Source organism: Gorilla gorilla, chromosome 3 (genome assembly GCF_029281585.2).
Source record: "Gorilla gorilla gorilla isolate KB3781 chromosome 3, NHGRI_mGorGor1-v2.1_pri, whole genome shotgun sequence".
Classification (NCBI taxonomy): domain Eukaryota; kingdom Metazoa; phylum Chordata; class Mammalia; order Primates; family Hominidae; genus Gorilla; species Gorilla gorilla.
In genome coordinates this window covers 19,796,787-19,811,996 of record NC_073227.2, presented here as the reverse complement: position 1 = coordinate 19,811,996, position 15,210 = coordinate 19,796,787, and positions in this window count along the sequence as shown.

Sequence of the window (15,210 nt, the reverse complement as noted above, 5' to 3'; positions counted from 1 at the left end):
TCTAACCCTTGATACTACAAATTCCCCCTATACTGCTCTATTTTTTTCCATGACACTTTCAAAGTTACTATAATTTTACTTTGTTGGAAGTCAATTCTGTAAATTAACATGCTAGCCATAATTTCTGTGAAGAAAAATGTGTTCTCAGCTTTGTTCACTGATGCATTTGAAGTATTTAAAACAGTGCTTGGGCATTGTTGGACTTTTTTTAAAGTTAATTAGTTAATTGTTTAATAAATAAATTGTACTGAGTCATGGTGAATATAAAACATAACAAATTGTTTAAGAGGCAGCTAACATAGTGTCTAGAAGATAAGCTATATATTTAAATGAACATATTAGGGAGAAAAGAGTTAAAATCAATTCTCTTAACTTTCCAGATGCCAAAGTTAAAAGAGAAGAGTAAAGTAAACCTAAACTATGTAGAACAAAGGAAAGGACTAAGATATGAGGAAATAAATGAAACTGAAAGCAGAAAAGAATTGAGAAAATCAGCAAAAACAAAAGTTGCTTATTTTAAAAGATCAATAATATTGATGAACCCATAGCAATACTTAACAAGAAAAAAAACAAGTAACAAAATCCACAACTACCAATTATCAGAAATGAAATAATGAAAATCAATATTTTATAGATATTCTGAGTTCAGTGAGCCTCTCTAGCAAATTAATCAAACACAAGGAAAGGGTGTGGGAACCCTTATTTATAGCCAGTTGGTCAGAAGCACAAGTCACAACCTGTGCTTGCAATTGGCATCTGAAGTGGTGAGCAGTCTTGTGGGACTGAACCTTCAACCTGTGGGATCTGACACTATCTCCAGGTTGATAGCGTCAGGGTTGAGTTAAATTAAAAGACACCCAGCTGATGTCTGCTGCAGAACTGGTCGCTGGGGGAGAGAAATCCCTATATGCATTTTGGAGACCAGAAGTGAAGTGTTCTGTGTTGTATTGGCATGGGAGTAGGAAATAACACTTTGTTTTTCCCCATTTCTCTTGGAGCAGCCATAGAAAATAAATACAGCCCTATCTATATTATAGAAGGAGTCATTCCTGGGGATTCAATCTGGAACCCAATAATTCTATGACCACATAGTACTGCTCATGAAGCCCCTTTTGCACAGATTTTTTTTCTATTTCCTGCAATGAAGACAGATTGATTCAGAAACGCACTGATCAGCAAGTCAGAGAAGCTGGCTTTCTAGGCTTAGCTGTTTTGCTCCTTGGCTTTGTGCTTTGAGTAAGCCATGTGACTTCTATGAGTCAACATTTTCAATCTATAAAGCAAGCATTTTGTATTAGATCAATGATTTTTTAAATGGCAATACCAAAGATTGATTTAGGTGGATGTGAGTTATTTTTATTTTTATATTCACATATAAATTTTTATTTTCCATGTGTGATGAGTGATACTGGTTTTCCAGGTCTGTCAGTGTCTTAAAATTTCCTTAAAAATAGATAGTCTAGAATTGTTTTAAAAGAATAATTTAAACAAAATATTGTATAGATACAGGGAGTCTTTTGGTATGGTTAAAATAGTGAAGGTGGTGTGAGAAAAACTGAGTTTAGAAAACAGTGAGAGAGAAAATGCCTGGCTTCTTCTCTGCACTTATCCAATCAGTAACCAATTTACTTATTCATTTATTCATCCATTAAATATATAAATATTCATGAGCATCTTTCAAGCACAAGGCCCCAAATGAGAGCACACTAGGAACACAATAATGAATGTGATACAGTCCCTGACCTGAAATACCTGAGTGGGGTAGGGGAGACAAACTCATTCCAAATGGTAATGTGGTATGCTTGGAACATCAACAAGGACATAAATATGGTCCTACCGGTTTCTACTTTTGGAACCTCCAGGCTTTCCTGAAATTTATCCTCTTCAAAAGCTACCAGAATGATCAATTTAAAACAAACTCTAAGCGTGACACCCCTTTTCTTTAAACCGGCACTTGACAAACTGCGATCCCAGAACAAACACATTTTACTGTCTCTTTCTGTAAATAAAGTTTTATTGAAAGTTGTACTGGAACACAGCCATGCCCATTCATTTCATATTGTTTATGGCTACTTTCACACTGCAAAGGCAGAGTAAAGTAGTTGTGATAGAAGCTTCAAGAATTCCTAAAATATTTACTATCTGGTCCTTTATATATATATGTAATCTCTATTTTTATATCCTTCTTCTCCTTTCAAAATACCTCTCTTACAGATCTGCGCAATGAGACTTGGCTTTGATTAGAATATTTCCCATCTTTCCTTTGGTCTCCCAACATTTCCATATCTCATTCATCTGATCAAAAGGCTACTGGGTGTGCCTTTCAGGGCTATGACCCTTATTTTGAAAGAAAACAATACCCTCTCTCCAAGGTCTGAGGAGGCTAATGTCAAGTAGCGCTGCCAAGTGTTTCCATATTTGACACATATTCTTCATAATTTTAATTTTGGTGTGGTGGTTATTTCCTTTTATTGAAGTTTTCTTTTCCTTTTTTTTTTTTTTTTTGTTGCTGTTGATAGTAAAATTTGAAGAGGTCAAAAAGTAAATATTCCTTCAGACTGCCATCTGAAACCAGATACAGCTTGATCAGGTTTTTCAAGTCTGTATCTGAAACAAAGGAACATGTTTCTTGAGCTTAAAACATGTGAAGTCTGGCATTTGAGTACTCAATACAGTTAGGTTGAATGAATTAATGCACAAATCCCCATCATTTCACAAATGCAGAAGCTGAGTGAAACGTGTAGATTTGGAGTCTGTTCCAGAAAATACCAATCACCCATTTGACCTGTTATATTTCAGGAGGCTCTTGAAATAAAACTGGCTCCTGCATACTTTCCTACGAAAACGCCCTCACCAGCAGCCACCAGCCATGGCACATTTGCTTCCTTCCTGTGTGTCTCTACATTGAACACCCACCAGTCAAGACAAACCCGAGAGGGAAATTATAACTCCAAGGGAAAGAGGAGGGCTCTAGAGACACCAAGAGTAAGGCTGCAATTTCAAACTGGGTCATGAGGCTTCAGGGACCTGTAGGGGTAAAGCTCAGCTCTGCTGACAGACATTCCAGCCCTGCAGGGGTGTGGGCAAACTGGGTTCTGTTTCTGCTTTAAAACCTTGTTATATTTGAACTATCTCTCAAAAGCAATAGTACACTGAGCTTAAGTATGATTTGAAACGTTTAAAATAAGCAAGCATGTTAAAGTTATAGGATGGTACTTGGCACCTAATGAGTCATCTTTTGCATGTTATGCAAATTTCAGGACAACACCAGATGTTGGGGGAGGATCATTCTCCAAAGAGGGGAAAATTACTGTTTTCTGATTTTAAAAAATGATAAAAACTATCGCTTACAGACAAAAAATAATTAAATTTGGGGGTAATTATTGCTTTCTCTCTCTCTCTCTCTCTCTGTGTGTGTGTATGTGTGTGTGTATATATATATATATGTTTTTCTTTCTGTGTGTGCATGTGTGTCTCATATATATCTTGTTAATTACTGTAGACTCAGCACTTAATCTATTTTGTGACATAGATGAGATATTAAAATATTTGGAGAAATAATAAATGAATGAATGTGCCACTACAGACACAGAAACAGTACTAACCCAGGGAGAGGAACTGGGAGGAACAAATGGAGAGCTTCATTCAGTCACCTGGTAATAGGATGTTTATACTAGAATATTCTAGAAACATGTCCATAAGGACTATTAGGACCCACTATTTCTGAAGCCTATAAACCCAAAACGAGTGTCATGTGGGAAGACTTTGACTAGTGTCATATAAATGCCTGACAGAAATTTCGAATAGACGTCACAAACTGTCGATTCAGCCATTGTCATGATTTTTAAATAAATATTGGTAGCCTCCTACGGTTAGAGATAGAAGAGGATATACATCCTCTCCCTAACAATTTGGCAATGGGTCAGCGTGTTACGATAGAAGCAAGCTTTAGTCCAAATTCCTCTAAATGTTTCAAAATTTATTAGCATGGCAAAAAAGTTGCAACTCTTCTTATGAAGTAGTCCTCACTTGCTACATTCAGGTACTCAGATAAGCACTAAAAAGAAAACAATTACTTTGAGGTTTTAAAGTTGGTGCATTAATATGACAGAGGATGAAGCCACCTTTCTGGCAAGCAACAGAGTCCTTCAATATATGGGACAACTGAAGTTAGCGCTAAACATAAACTTTCTGAAGACGATTCACCATGAAGCTGCTGGATTTTTATCCCACATTCATGCAAGGGCATTGTAAATATCTCACTAGGTATTTACATCATCAATACCTTACTAAGGGTCTTACCTTACTAAAGGCATCATAAATACCTTATTAGTCATCCTCATGTTTTGAACATTACTAATTTCACCAATGAAAAATTATTTCTAATATGTCATATTTGCCAATTAATCCAAATTAATGGTTTCTTTTGGATAGCCTTTGATAATGATATCTGAAGCACTTATAGACAACCACTATGGGCTGTTGGTTTCTGATTCAGCACTTCCTATGCAATTTAACTGCCACCAAATTGTAGATTAAAGTTAATTTGTAAACATATGTGTTTGTGCATATATATATGTATACACACACACACGTATATATGTATATACATAACATTATTTATACCACAGCATTTTAAATTACCATACAAATGATGTACAAAAATTCAGGGTAACTAGATAAAGTTGAAAATGGAGCAAAACCCTAAAATTAGATTTAATGGTGATGTCATAACTTGATTAATTCATTTGTTCAATAAACATGAATTATGTACCAGTACAACTCAGTTCATTGTAGATACCCTTTGGCTCACTGAATGCAATGCATTAAGTGTAGTGTCCTTTAAATTCATGCTTCAGTGTTTTGGTAAACACATTTCTATAGAAATATTAAAAAGAAAAATAATCATATTGATTTTTAACTAAAATAACTGCATCTCAAGGGCCCTAGAAAAACTTTTTTTGTGATCACTAAGCAAAATCAAGTTACTACCACCTATTGGTTGCTATATACTGGTTTTGAACTTGTCTCTGGATTATTAGAATTCTAAAATTGAACATTTATAATGATAAAAAGTCATAGTGGAGAAGATTTAACCTGTTGGGTGACAAGTGTCCATGAACCTCTTATATTTCTGCACACTCTTCTGAGCAAAGGAATAAACTTTTTTTTTCCAGACTCTCATTTCTAGTACTTTCGTATTTTAAAAAAAAAAAAAAAAAACTGCCCTGGGAGAGAGAGAGATTTTCTCCTTCTAGAGCAGGTTTGTTTACTTTCCTGGGTAATAAAAATAATGTCTTTTTCTATGGCAAAGTTTAGGCAGATTTTCTACAGTCTCCTTATATAAAACTGAGGCTTTCTAATCTCTGGGATTTCTTTTCTGGAACATACTCTACTGTATAAGACAGTATTTTCTCCTAATTTTCTTGATCTTTGGAAATGGAGGCTTAGGGAACCAGTGCAAAAATAATATTCTAGCCACTGATATACCTGTGAGTATTACACTGTCTTATCTCTGACCCAGGACTGTTGTGTCTCCTGCCAGTTTCCATGAAACTGTGGCAGGCTAACTTGTTAGTTTGCAAGTAGGGCAAAACCTAAGACTCTCCATAATGCTTGTCTTAACATCCCCCCACCCATTATTCCAAATACAGAAAAGAGTAAAAACTGTTCACACTTTGATTTCCTAGTGTCCAAAGACAATATAAAACTGGCTCCAAATAAAACACATAAGACAATTTGACAATTGAAAATTGAAACCTCCCTTTCAGTGCACCCTGAGGCACCATGGAACAGTGCAAAGAGCATCATAGGACTGAGAATACAAAACCATGAGCCATGAGTTCTAATCCTGATTTGGAGACTCACTAGTCAGGGAACTTGGGATAAATCTTACACTGCTTAAGGGCCTAAGTTAGTCCTCCATAAAGTAGATAAATATTGCATCTACCCCATAAAGCTTTGGTTAAAGAAAATCATAATATATATGTAGATGTGCAGCATAAAGCCTAATACATACTCAGCAATTGCTAATATCCTTTATTTGTAGTGACTTAAATGTTTTGGCACTTGGCTTCTAGTTTTGTCATTATAATAAGATGAATTATACTTTCATACGTATATACATAGTCATATATTATCATAAACTCTGGTTATCTATTCAGCATTCCTTCTCCAGTCTAATAGAACTCTAACAGAACCCTGTTTTATTCAGAGAGTCAAGCCATCCTCAGTTCCAGAGATGAATCCCTATTAGTCTAAACCAATATGTTCATCATATTTCTGGGTAAATGTTACTGGTTCAAAAGGGAACATATGACCTTAGATAACCCTATCAAACTGAAAGAAAAAATGTAGATTCTATAGTTGAACAAAGTGTCATGAGTTGAATCTTCCCCCACCTCAAAAAAAAAAAAAAAAGATTTGAAGTTCTAATATCACGTATCTCAGAATGTGACCCTATTTGGAAATAGAGTCCTTAAAAAACAAAATTAGTAAAGATGAAGTCATACTGGAGTAGGGTTGGCACCTAATCCAATATGACTGGTGTCTCTTTAGAAGCACATGACCACGAGAAAAAACAGAGATCCAAAAGGAAAACAGCATGTGACAACAAAGGTAGAGACTGGAGGTCTGCTGCTGCAAGCCAAGAGCATCAAAGATTTCTGACAAAACACTGGATGAAAGAAAGATGCAAGAAGCATCCCTCTATTGCGTTCAGAGGTAGCATGACCCTCTCAATACCTTGGTTTCAGAACTCCAGCCTCCAGAACTGGGAGACACACATTTCCGAATTCTTGTTTGTTTGTTGTTTTTGCATGTGTGTTAAGCTACCCAGTTTGTGGTACTTCGTTGTAGCAGATTTAAGAAACAAATAAAGGAATATTTCTTCTTTTCCTAAAGTAGGAGAACAGAAATAGCAGCTATGTTGTAACCATGAGAAGAGCAAACCTGAGGATGAAGCAGACGCAAGAACAAGATGGCTGAGAGTTATGATGGAGTCTTGACCTTCCGAGGATGAAATCTCAACCTTTAGGTTTTTTCCATAAAATGATATCCTTTTTTACTGAACAAGCCAGTCTGAGTGACAATTTTCTGATACTTTCATAAGTATGGGAAACACACACACACTCTCTCTCTCATGTGTGTGTGTGTATATATATATGTATATATATGTATATATATATATACGTGTGTGTATATATATACATATATATACTTGTGTGTATATATATACATATATATACGTGTGTGTATATATATACGTATATATATACACACACATACACAGACATATGGTGTAGTATGTATGTTTACATATATATACATATATATTTCATATATCTGTTACAGAGACATAAGTGTGCTGGCACTTCATTTAATCACCATTTATGGTTGTACATTCACTATCTGTGCTGTTCTCTGTTCTATACAAAAAATTTAAAACAGTTTTCTTTCCTCTAACTTTAAGGCCCTTAAGGATCAGTGTTAAGCTTTGTGTTATGTAATATCCTGAGCCGTCCTTATGGTTTGTACTTTATACGCCCTGATTCTGTTTTAGCGCCTACCACTCCACTTGGTAATTATTCATTAAATTCTGGTGTCCCTCTGTCTGCTTGTGAAGCCAGAGCATGTATCCTAATGCTGTATTTATAGCACCAAGCTCAAAGTATTGAAGCAAGCAATGTTGGTGGAATGAATAAAGAATAGTTGCCATTCTTTTCTGAAATCTTGAAATATTATTAACCAGCTCTCCTCTCATTTTTTTTTAAATTGTGAGTCTTCCTTCTGTCTGTCACTCACAATGACTCAGACAACAATGACATGCTCCATTTATTTCTAGCATTCATGCCTCAAAGTTGCCAGGTAGACTCAGCATTGGAATAATGATGGGGAATTCTCTCTCTCTCTGTTAGTGTTAATAATATTCATGGCAAAAAAATTAGAATTTTCCCATGAGGAGAAACCTCTTTCCTTTTTCTGTGAGTATAATGAATGCTCAGTTATGGATATACTAGTGGCTCCGTAGCGATACATTGCAAAATTCTTTTTCTGCCTTTCATGATATAATTTAAACTCTTTGCTGTAGCATACTATGTCCCTTCCGATCTAGACAACTTAGATGTTCTGACTTCCCTCATTTCTCCTTATTCTACCAATTGTCTGTCATCTTCGTTGACCCTGGACTTCCCTGGTTTTAGCACTAAAAGTTCCCTGTCCCAGGAAAAGTGTCACACCCAGGCAAACAAAGACTGTTAGTCACCATTTTTGGCTTCTCAACTTCCCTCTATTTGACTGTGAGATGCCTCAAAGAATTGAGTGTAACCTCTCTTTGTTTTTGACACATGGTTGGTACAAAGCGTTAATAAATAGACAAATTGATGACTGAATAAAAGGAGTATGTCATAGAAGAGTTTTGGAATCAAAAAGATGCGGACTAAAGTCTCAGATTGGTCATGTTGGACTATACAACTGACTTCATGTTTACAGTTCCATCATGAGCAAAAGGGTGGAGGGGAGAAGAATAATAAGAGCCACTTCATGGACATGTCATAGGAATAAGATGAGACTATGAGCTCCTAGTAGGCTTGTAAATCACTTGCATGCATAGGCTGTGCTGTGTTAATTATAGCAATCTCACATAGGTACCCAATAACTGTCTGTGTAATTAGAGTAATACTTTATGCAAAATGCTTAGAGCACAGTAGATGTTTGCTAAATGAATGCTATTGTTAGTGTTGTTATTAACATTAAAATGAATGAAAAATACCTTGATTAGCCAAAATATACAAGCTGCTGTGCTTAGTCTTGGGAGAGATGAACCTGGGGGAAAATAAGGAATACTCTGGTTATAGGGCTGGAGCTGTGCTCGCTTAGCTACAATGCAAAGCATGATTTGATAACTCCCAAACAGAACATGGAGCTTCATGCACAGAGTATGTATTCAATGGGACAAAAGTATAAGTTAATGAAAAAGTAACTGAGTAAAAATATGAAAGCTTGAACTAGTACAAAACATGAATACTTTGAAAAGTGAGAAGTCCTGAGATCTCATCCCTATCCTGCTTGTACTTAGAGTGTGCTTTCAGGAGTTTAATTACTCTCTCTGGTATAAATTCCTTATTTTCAAAACTGGGCCACTTGGTCTCACTTTGTTATTTGTTACTATTGTTAATAGTCAAATACATTTTTCAGACATTAAATTTCCCAGCTACAGAAGTTCTTCCCTTGTGTTGTTAATGCCTCCCAGTATGGCTAAGCTTGTGCTCATTGAGAATGTACTGTGGGCCAGTCAGAACCCACGGCTTCTAATAGTCACGTAGCAAGATAAACCAAAGGAAACCTTAAACCACAGCTAGGCTAACTAAGCCGATTTAGTCTTTTTAATACCTGCTGGGAAAAAACAAAATGAACCAATACTTCCTTGTTGTTGAACAAACTTCCTGTTGCTATGGCCAGATCATTTTTCATTTACCTAAATAGTCACAGAGGATATTATTGAATTAATAGGACTCTAAGTTCCCTGAATTTACTCTCAAGAGCCCACCTGTGTTAACATAGGCACACTGTAGAAATAATTGCCAAAGCACAAGTTAGAAGTAAACGACTGGGCTATCTGATTGTGAGATGAAAGCCGGTGATGAGTGAAATTCCTGGGAAACTCGGCTTTTCCTAACTATTGAGATTAGTCCTTGTTCCTACTATATTGTGAGTTAAACCTTCTCATGGATAAAAAGCAAAACCAGAAATCTATTGCCATGAAAATAGGTGTAAAAGAAAGCCTGGGTAACGCTTCCTATACTCAAGTTCTCCAACAAGCACTGACTCCTTTTCTTTCTGTCTGCCACTTTCTCATGCATTAGCCATTTACTCTAAGATATTTATAGAGCATCAGTCATAGACAGGGCTGGACGCTGGAGATAAAGTTGACAGTAAAATCAAGCAGGAGTTTTACCTTCAGAGAACTTGTATGGGGAAGCAGATCTTCATCCACTACGCATTCAGACAAGTCTGAAAGAGGAAGGGAGGGGGGCACATGCTATGTAGAAAAGCACACTGCTCCTCAAAAGCTTCTACAAGTGGGTTCTGGCCCATTCCTAGAACTCAGAAAAGATGTCTAGACAAAGACAAACCTGGACAAATATGACCAGGAATGAGGTCAAGGAGGAGGGGATGGAGGAGCTTTCCAGGACATAGGAATAGCATTTATTACATTGGTGCAGAAGTATTTGCAGTTTTTGCCATTGCTTTTAATAGAAAGAACTTAGGAGTGGTGAAGAGTATGGAGAATGCAGAGAGCTGACAGAAGGCCAGTGTGGCTAGAGCCAGAAATAAGGTACAAAATGAGACTGGTGAGCGGGTAGACGTCAGAGTAAGAAGAACATTATTGACCATTTCAAGGAGCTTTGGCACTTTCCTACAAAGTTCAGAAGACAACAAAGGCACCCTCTTTGAAAAAGAGGGTGTTAGACAATTAGATTTACAGTTTAGACTTTTACTCAGGCTGTACTGAACCGATTAGCACAAGGCCAAAGTGGATGACAGTAGACTGGTTAAAAGACTATGCTCATGGCTGGTTGGACTAATGAAAGAGTGGTACAAATGTAGAAAAGTGAATGAAATTGGGATACCTAAAAAGACACGTTATTTGAGTGAAATGTAACAAATGCATACCTTACAAAACTGTGCAAGGTTGAAGGCCCTGCTAATAGCCACCTCCCTCCCCCATGCAAAAGAAGTATCACAGGTCAAATCGCATGACATTATTATAATTGTAGGTCAAATAAATGGCTGGATATTGGCAATTTCATAGGGTTCCCTCTCTTTGACAGGCATTCCTTACTTGATATCCATGGTGATTCAACCCAGTCAGTGAAACATAAAATGTGGACTTAGGGGCACACACATCCTTTTTCTATTTAACATGCATACCAGGATTTCTCTTGCTATAGGCATTTGTAGGTTCAGGCTTCTGGAGTAACAATGGGTCATCAGAAAGCTTCGTTCAACACCTTTCTTTGATGGGCCAGAAAATTGCTTGAGAAAGGTTAAGAGACCTTAAAACTAAATAAAATAGAATAATATAATGTAACATAATAAAATATAAAATAAAATGTCATAGAGTCCTTTGAGCTGTAGCTAAAAGTAAATCCTGAAATAAGGGAGAATATTTGTGTAAAGTGATTCAAGTAGAATACTCCGACCTTGAGGAAGGTGGTCTGCAAGACTTAGGATTGCAAGCATAGAGTTAGATGCCTTTCCAAATCACGAGAAACGGACACCTAGAAGAATCAGAATGACTACACAATTTGGGTGGATAAGGATACACCTGATGGATGCTCTGAGGCCTTGTCAATCTGTTGTTAATTTTGTGACACAGTATCACTGCATAGTACCTTTTCCTTAGAGTACCATTCCCACACATCCATTCAAATAAATTAACACTCTCATCTCCACTGACCCATTTGTCAGACATGCCAAAATGTGGGCTGACCCACATGACCTTTTTGCTGAAAAATATAAATAATGAGTGTCATTGGGCCTCACTCTGACAAACCTGGAGTAATGGTTATCATTTGTTTTTCCTTTTCTTCTTTATCATAATCATATCAACTGAACCACACCTGCCATTCTGAAACATAGACTTTGTTCTGGAGAACAGGGAGGACATGCAGAGCTGTTGTTTCAGATTCTTCAAACAGTCATTGAGACAAGATCCTGACAAAAGAGGAGAAACAAAACTCTATGGCATACCTGTTTTGTGCTAAATTTGGAATAGAATTAGTTTCATGCAACACCTGTAACCTCCTTTAAGCCACTGAACTTGAAAGCAACCTGCCCAGTCTCACACAGCTAAAATGTTACAGTCAAGACTCCTCCAAACTTGTTAATTAAGATATACTGTATTATGGAAAAATGCAAAGACAGTGGATGTTAAGTGTTCTCACCACGAAAATGATAACCATGTGAGGTAATGCATTTGTTAAGCAGCAAGATCTAACCATTTCACAATGTATATGTACTTCAAAGCATTATGTTGCTAGGCACAGTGGCTCACGCCTGTAATCCCAACAATTTGGGAGGCCAAGGTGGGTGGATCACCTGAGGTCAGGAGTTCGAGACCAGCATAGCCAACATGGCCAACATGGCAAAACCCCGTCTCTACTAAAATACAAAAATTAGCCAGGTGTGGTTGCCACTGCCTGTAATCCCAGTTACCCAGGAGGCTGAGGCAGGATAATTGCTTGAACCCGAGAGACAGAGGTTGCAGTGAGCCAAGATTGCTCCATTGCACTCAAGCCTGGGCAACAAGAGCGAAACTCCATCTCAGAAAATAATAATAATAATTAAAAAATAAAAATAAAAAAGAAAGTATTATATTGTACGTGATAGATATACAATTTTTTCAATTACAAAAAAAAAAGACTTCAACCCAAGTCTATGAATCTCAGGAATTAGGGACTAGTTACTTCCCATTCTATAATGTTGCCAGAAGGAATCTGGCTAGCATCCTTCTCTGGAGATCAGCTAGTTATATCCAGAAATTCACTCTCTTTATCTTCCTTTAGACTTAGTCACTATGTTTCTCCCTCTGTGGATACTTTCATTAGGTTTCTTGGAGGGCACTAAAAATAAATAAATAAATAAATAAATAGACAAATAAATAAATCATTCAGTTAAATAATTGATGAGAAGCTAAAACATGCCATTTTGTTTTCAGGCCAACGCTATCCCAAATGAGCTGGTTGCAATGAACTTGTAAACACAACAAAGAAAACAGAATTCACGTAAGTTCTCTGCTGAATTCTCCCATATTGACACTGGAACATCAGGGCTATGAAACACACAGGAGATGTAAGGGTGAATCAAAGTGCACTCCTTAATTTGTACCACACCAACTCAACAGTAAAATGTGATTTAATTTACTATATAATTTGCTTGTTCAACAAAGCTGAAAGATAACTCACTTAGTGCCACTTTGCTTATAAGTAAGCCGGTAACTGGCGGTGTTCTTCCAGTGAATGGTTTTGTTGTTGATGCCAGAGAAAGCTGTTTGAGTGGAAAATACACAAAATTAAGGGCCTGCTGCTGTAGTATTTGCAATGCACTTCCTTTGTCCTCATCAAGTTTATTTCTGCAAAGAGGCAATAACAGCCCTTTGTTTTTCTAACTCGATGAAGTCACTACGTCTTGCTCAGTGGCACACGGCTAGGGAAAAATGCATTCAGCCAAATTTAGAACCATTTGGAACTCACGAGTTGTGAATTTTGAACCAAACTTGAATCTTTTAAAAGCTCATCTGTTCCACAAAGCATGCCAGCTCGGCTAACAGCCTTGCAGCCTGGGCTGTCCTCTGAGGGCTGAGCTGGGGTCCCCAAGTCCCTCATGTTTCTCCCAATTGACAGATGGGAGTATTACATGGTGCAAAAGCTTAGATGCAATGAGATAGGTGTACTACAAAGCTCCAAAACCTATAACACAGAAGCAGAGATATCCCAAAAATATGAAATAGAGGTCTCTTTTGTGTTTTGCCAATTTCTTAATATTTTCCGTACGTCTTTAGAATATATTTGTCCTTTTTGTCCATTAATACCATTCTAGCATGGACACATATTAGCCCATATTCCCCTAAGCCTCAAAACCAGTCTCACTCCCACAGGTCTCTCCCACCTGCGGTTCATCATGCGTATTCTAATCAGATCAATTTCCTGGATCTCTGCTTGCATGTCTCACTCCTCTGCTCAAAGTCCTTTTATTTATTTATGTCGTCACTTGTTCTTTCATTCATGAGTCTCTCCTGAGCAGCTTCTGTGCACCAGCAACTCCAGCAGGGAAGCTAGAGTGTCTGGTGCACAGGGACTCCGGGATGGGAAGCCCTGAGTAGAGGCAGAAACAACAGCCAGCCTTGTCTTTACGCAGGTCAGGTTTTTTGTTTGTTTGTTTGTTTGTTTGTTTGTTTTAAATCTCAGTGTGATATGTGTCCTGAGAAGGGAATTGCACTGCAATGTTAGGGGTATAGGAAGGTCTGATGAAGGATACCCAAGGCCTGAATCCTGGAGGCGTGGTTGTTCTCAGGGAGATACCAGAGTGAAAGGGAAGAAGAGTGGGAAAGGAAGATTTGTCTTAATAGAAGAGGCAATGTGTGCCAAGGAAAACAAGAGCATGACAGCAGTTCAAGCTACCTCATTTGGGTCACAAACTCCTTCACAAAGCCTGTGGGTGTGTGCATGTCTGAGTGTTAGCAAGCAGGAAAGCGGTGTTGATGATGAAGTGCCGCAGGAACAGTGGAAGAAAGTGAAGCTGGAGAGGAAAGTGGGTGCCAGTTAATGGAGGCCCCATGACAGCCTGCTAACGAGCTTGGACCATGTCCTGAAGATGTGGAGCCATTTTACCTGATAATTCATCCTCGTCTACAGATCACAGTCCAAACGCCTTTGCCCAGTATTCAGGGCTTTGTATATGTTTCCAGCCTATCTAGAAAGACTAGTCTGTCATTATTTCCAGGAGCAGACATCTTCACCCAGCTAATACATATATAGAGAGAACATGTCACAGCCCTCTGCCTCTGGTCTCCACATAGGTGTTCACACCACTGGCCTCCAGCTAGAACCCTTGATGGCCTATATTTGTCAGGGGTGTGTGGCCTCTTTATGTCTCCTGTATGTGCTCCTTAAATAAATACCGTGCATCTAGCTAAGCATAGAAATAACAGTTAAGAGTTCATTGATTCATTCAATAAATATTTACTGAGCTTGTACAGAACAGAAACTGTCCTAGATGCTGAAGCAACCATGGTAAATAAGACAAAGCCACCATCCTCATGATGCAAGCATGCCATATTTGGGGGAAGAAAAACAAGTACATGAACAATTCAAACAGAGCTCAATAGAGAGCAACATGATGGAAGAAATATATGGAGCCACAATAAGATACAAGAAAGAAGCCTAATTTGTACTCGAACAGTCAGGGAAGGTTGCCAAAGGAAATATTATCTGAGCTGAAACCTAAAGGATTAGTAAAAATTAACAGAAGAGGAGAAGGGGAGAATGTGTTAGGCTGAGGGAGAAGCACACACACAAACCAGGGACTAGAGATGTTGGTGCACTTAGGCAATAAAGCCACCTCAAAATGGCTACAGCATGCAGGGCAGAGAGAATGGTCGAGTTGCTATGAAAGGAGAGGGAAGAGCAGAGTGGGTAGAGATGCTGC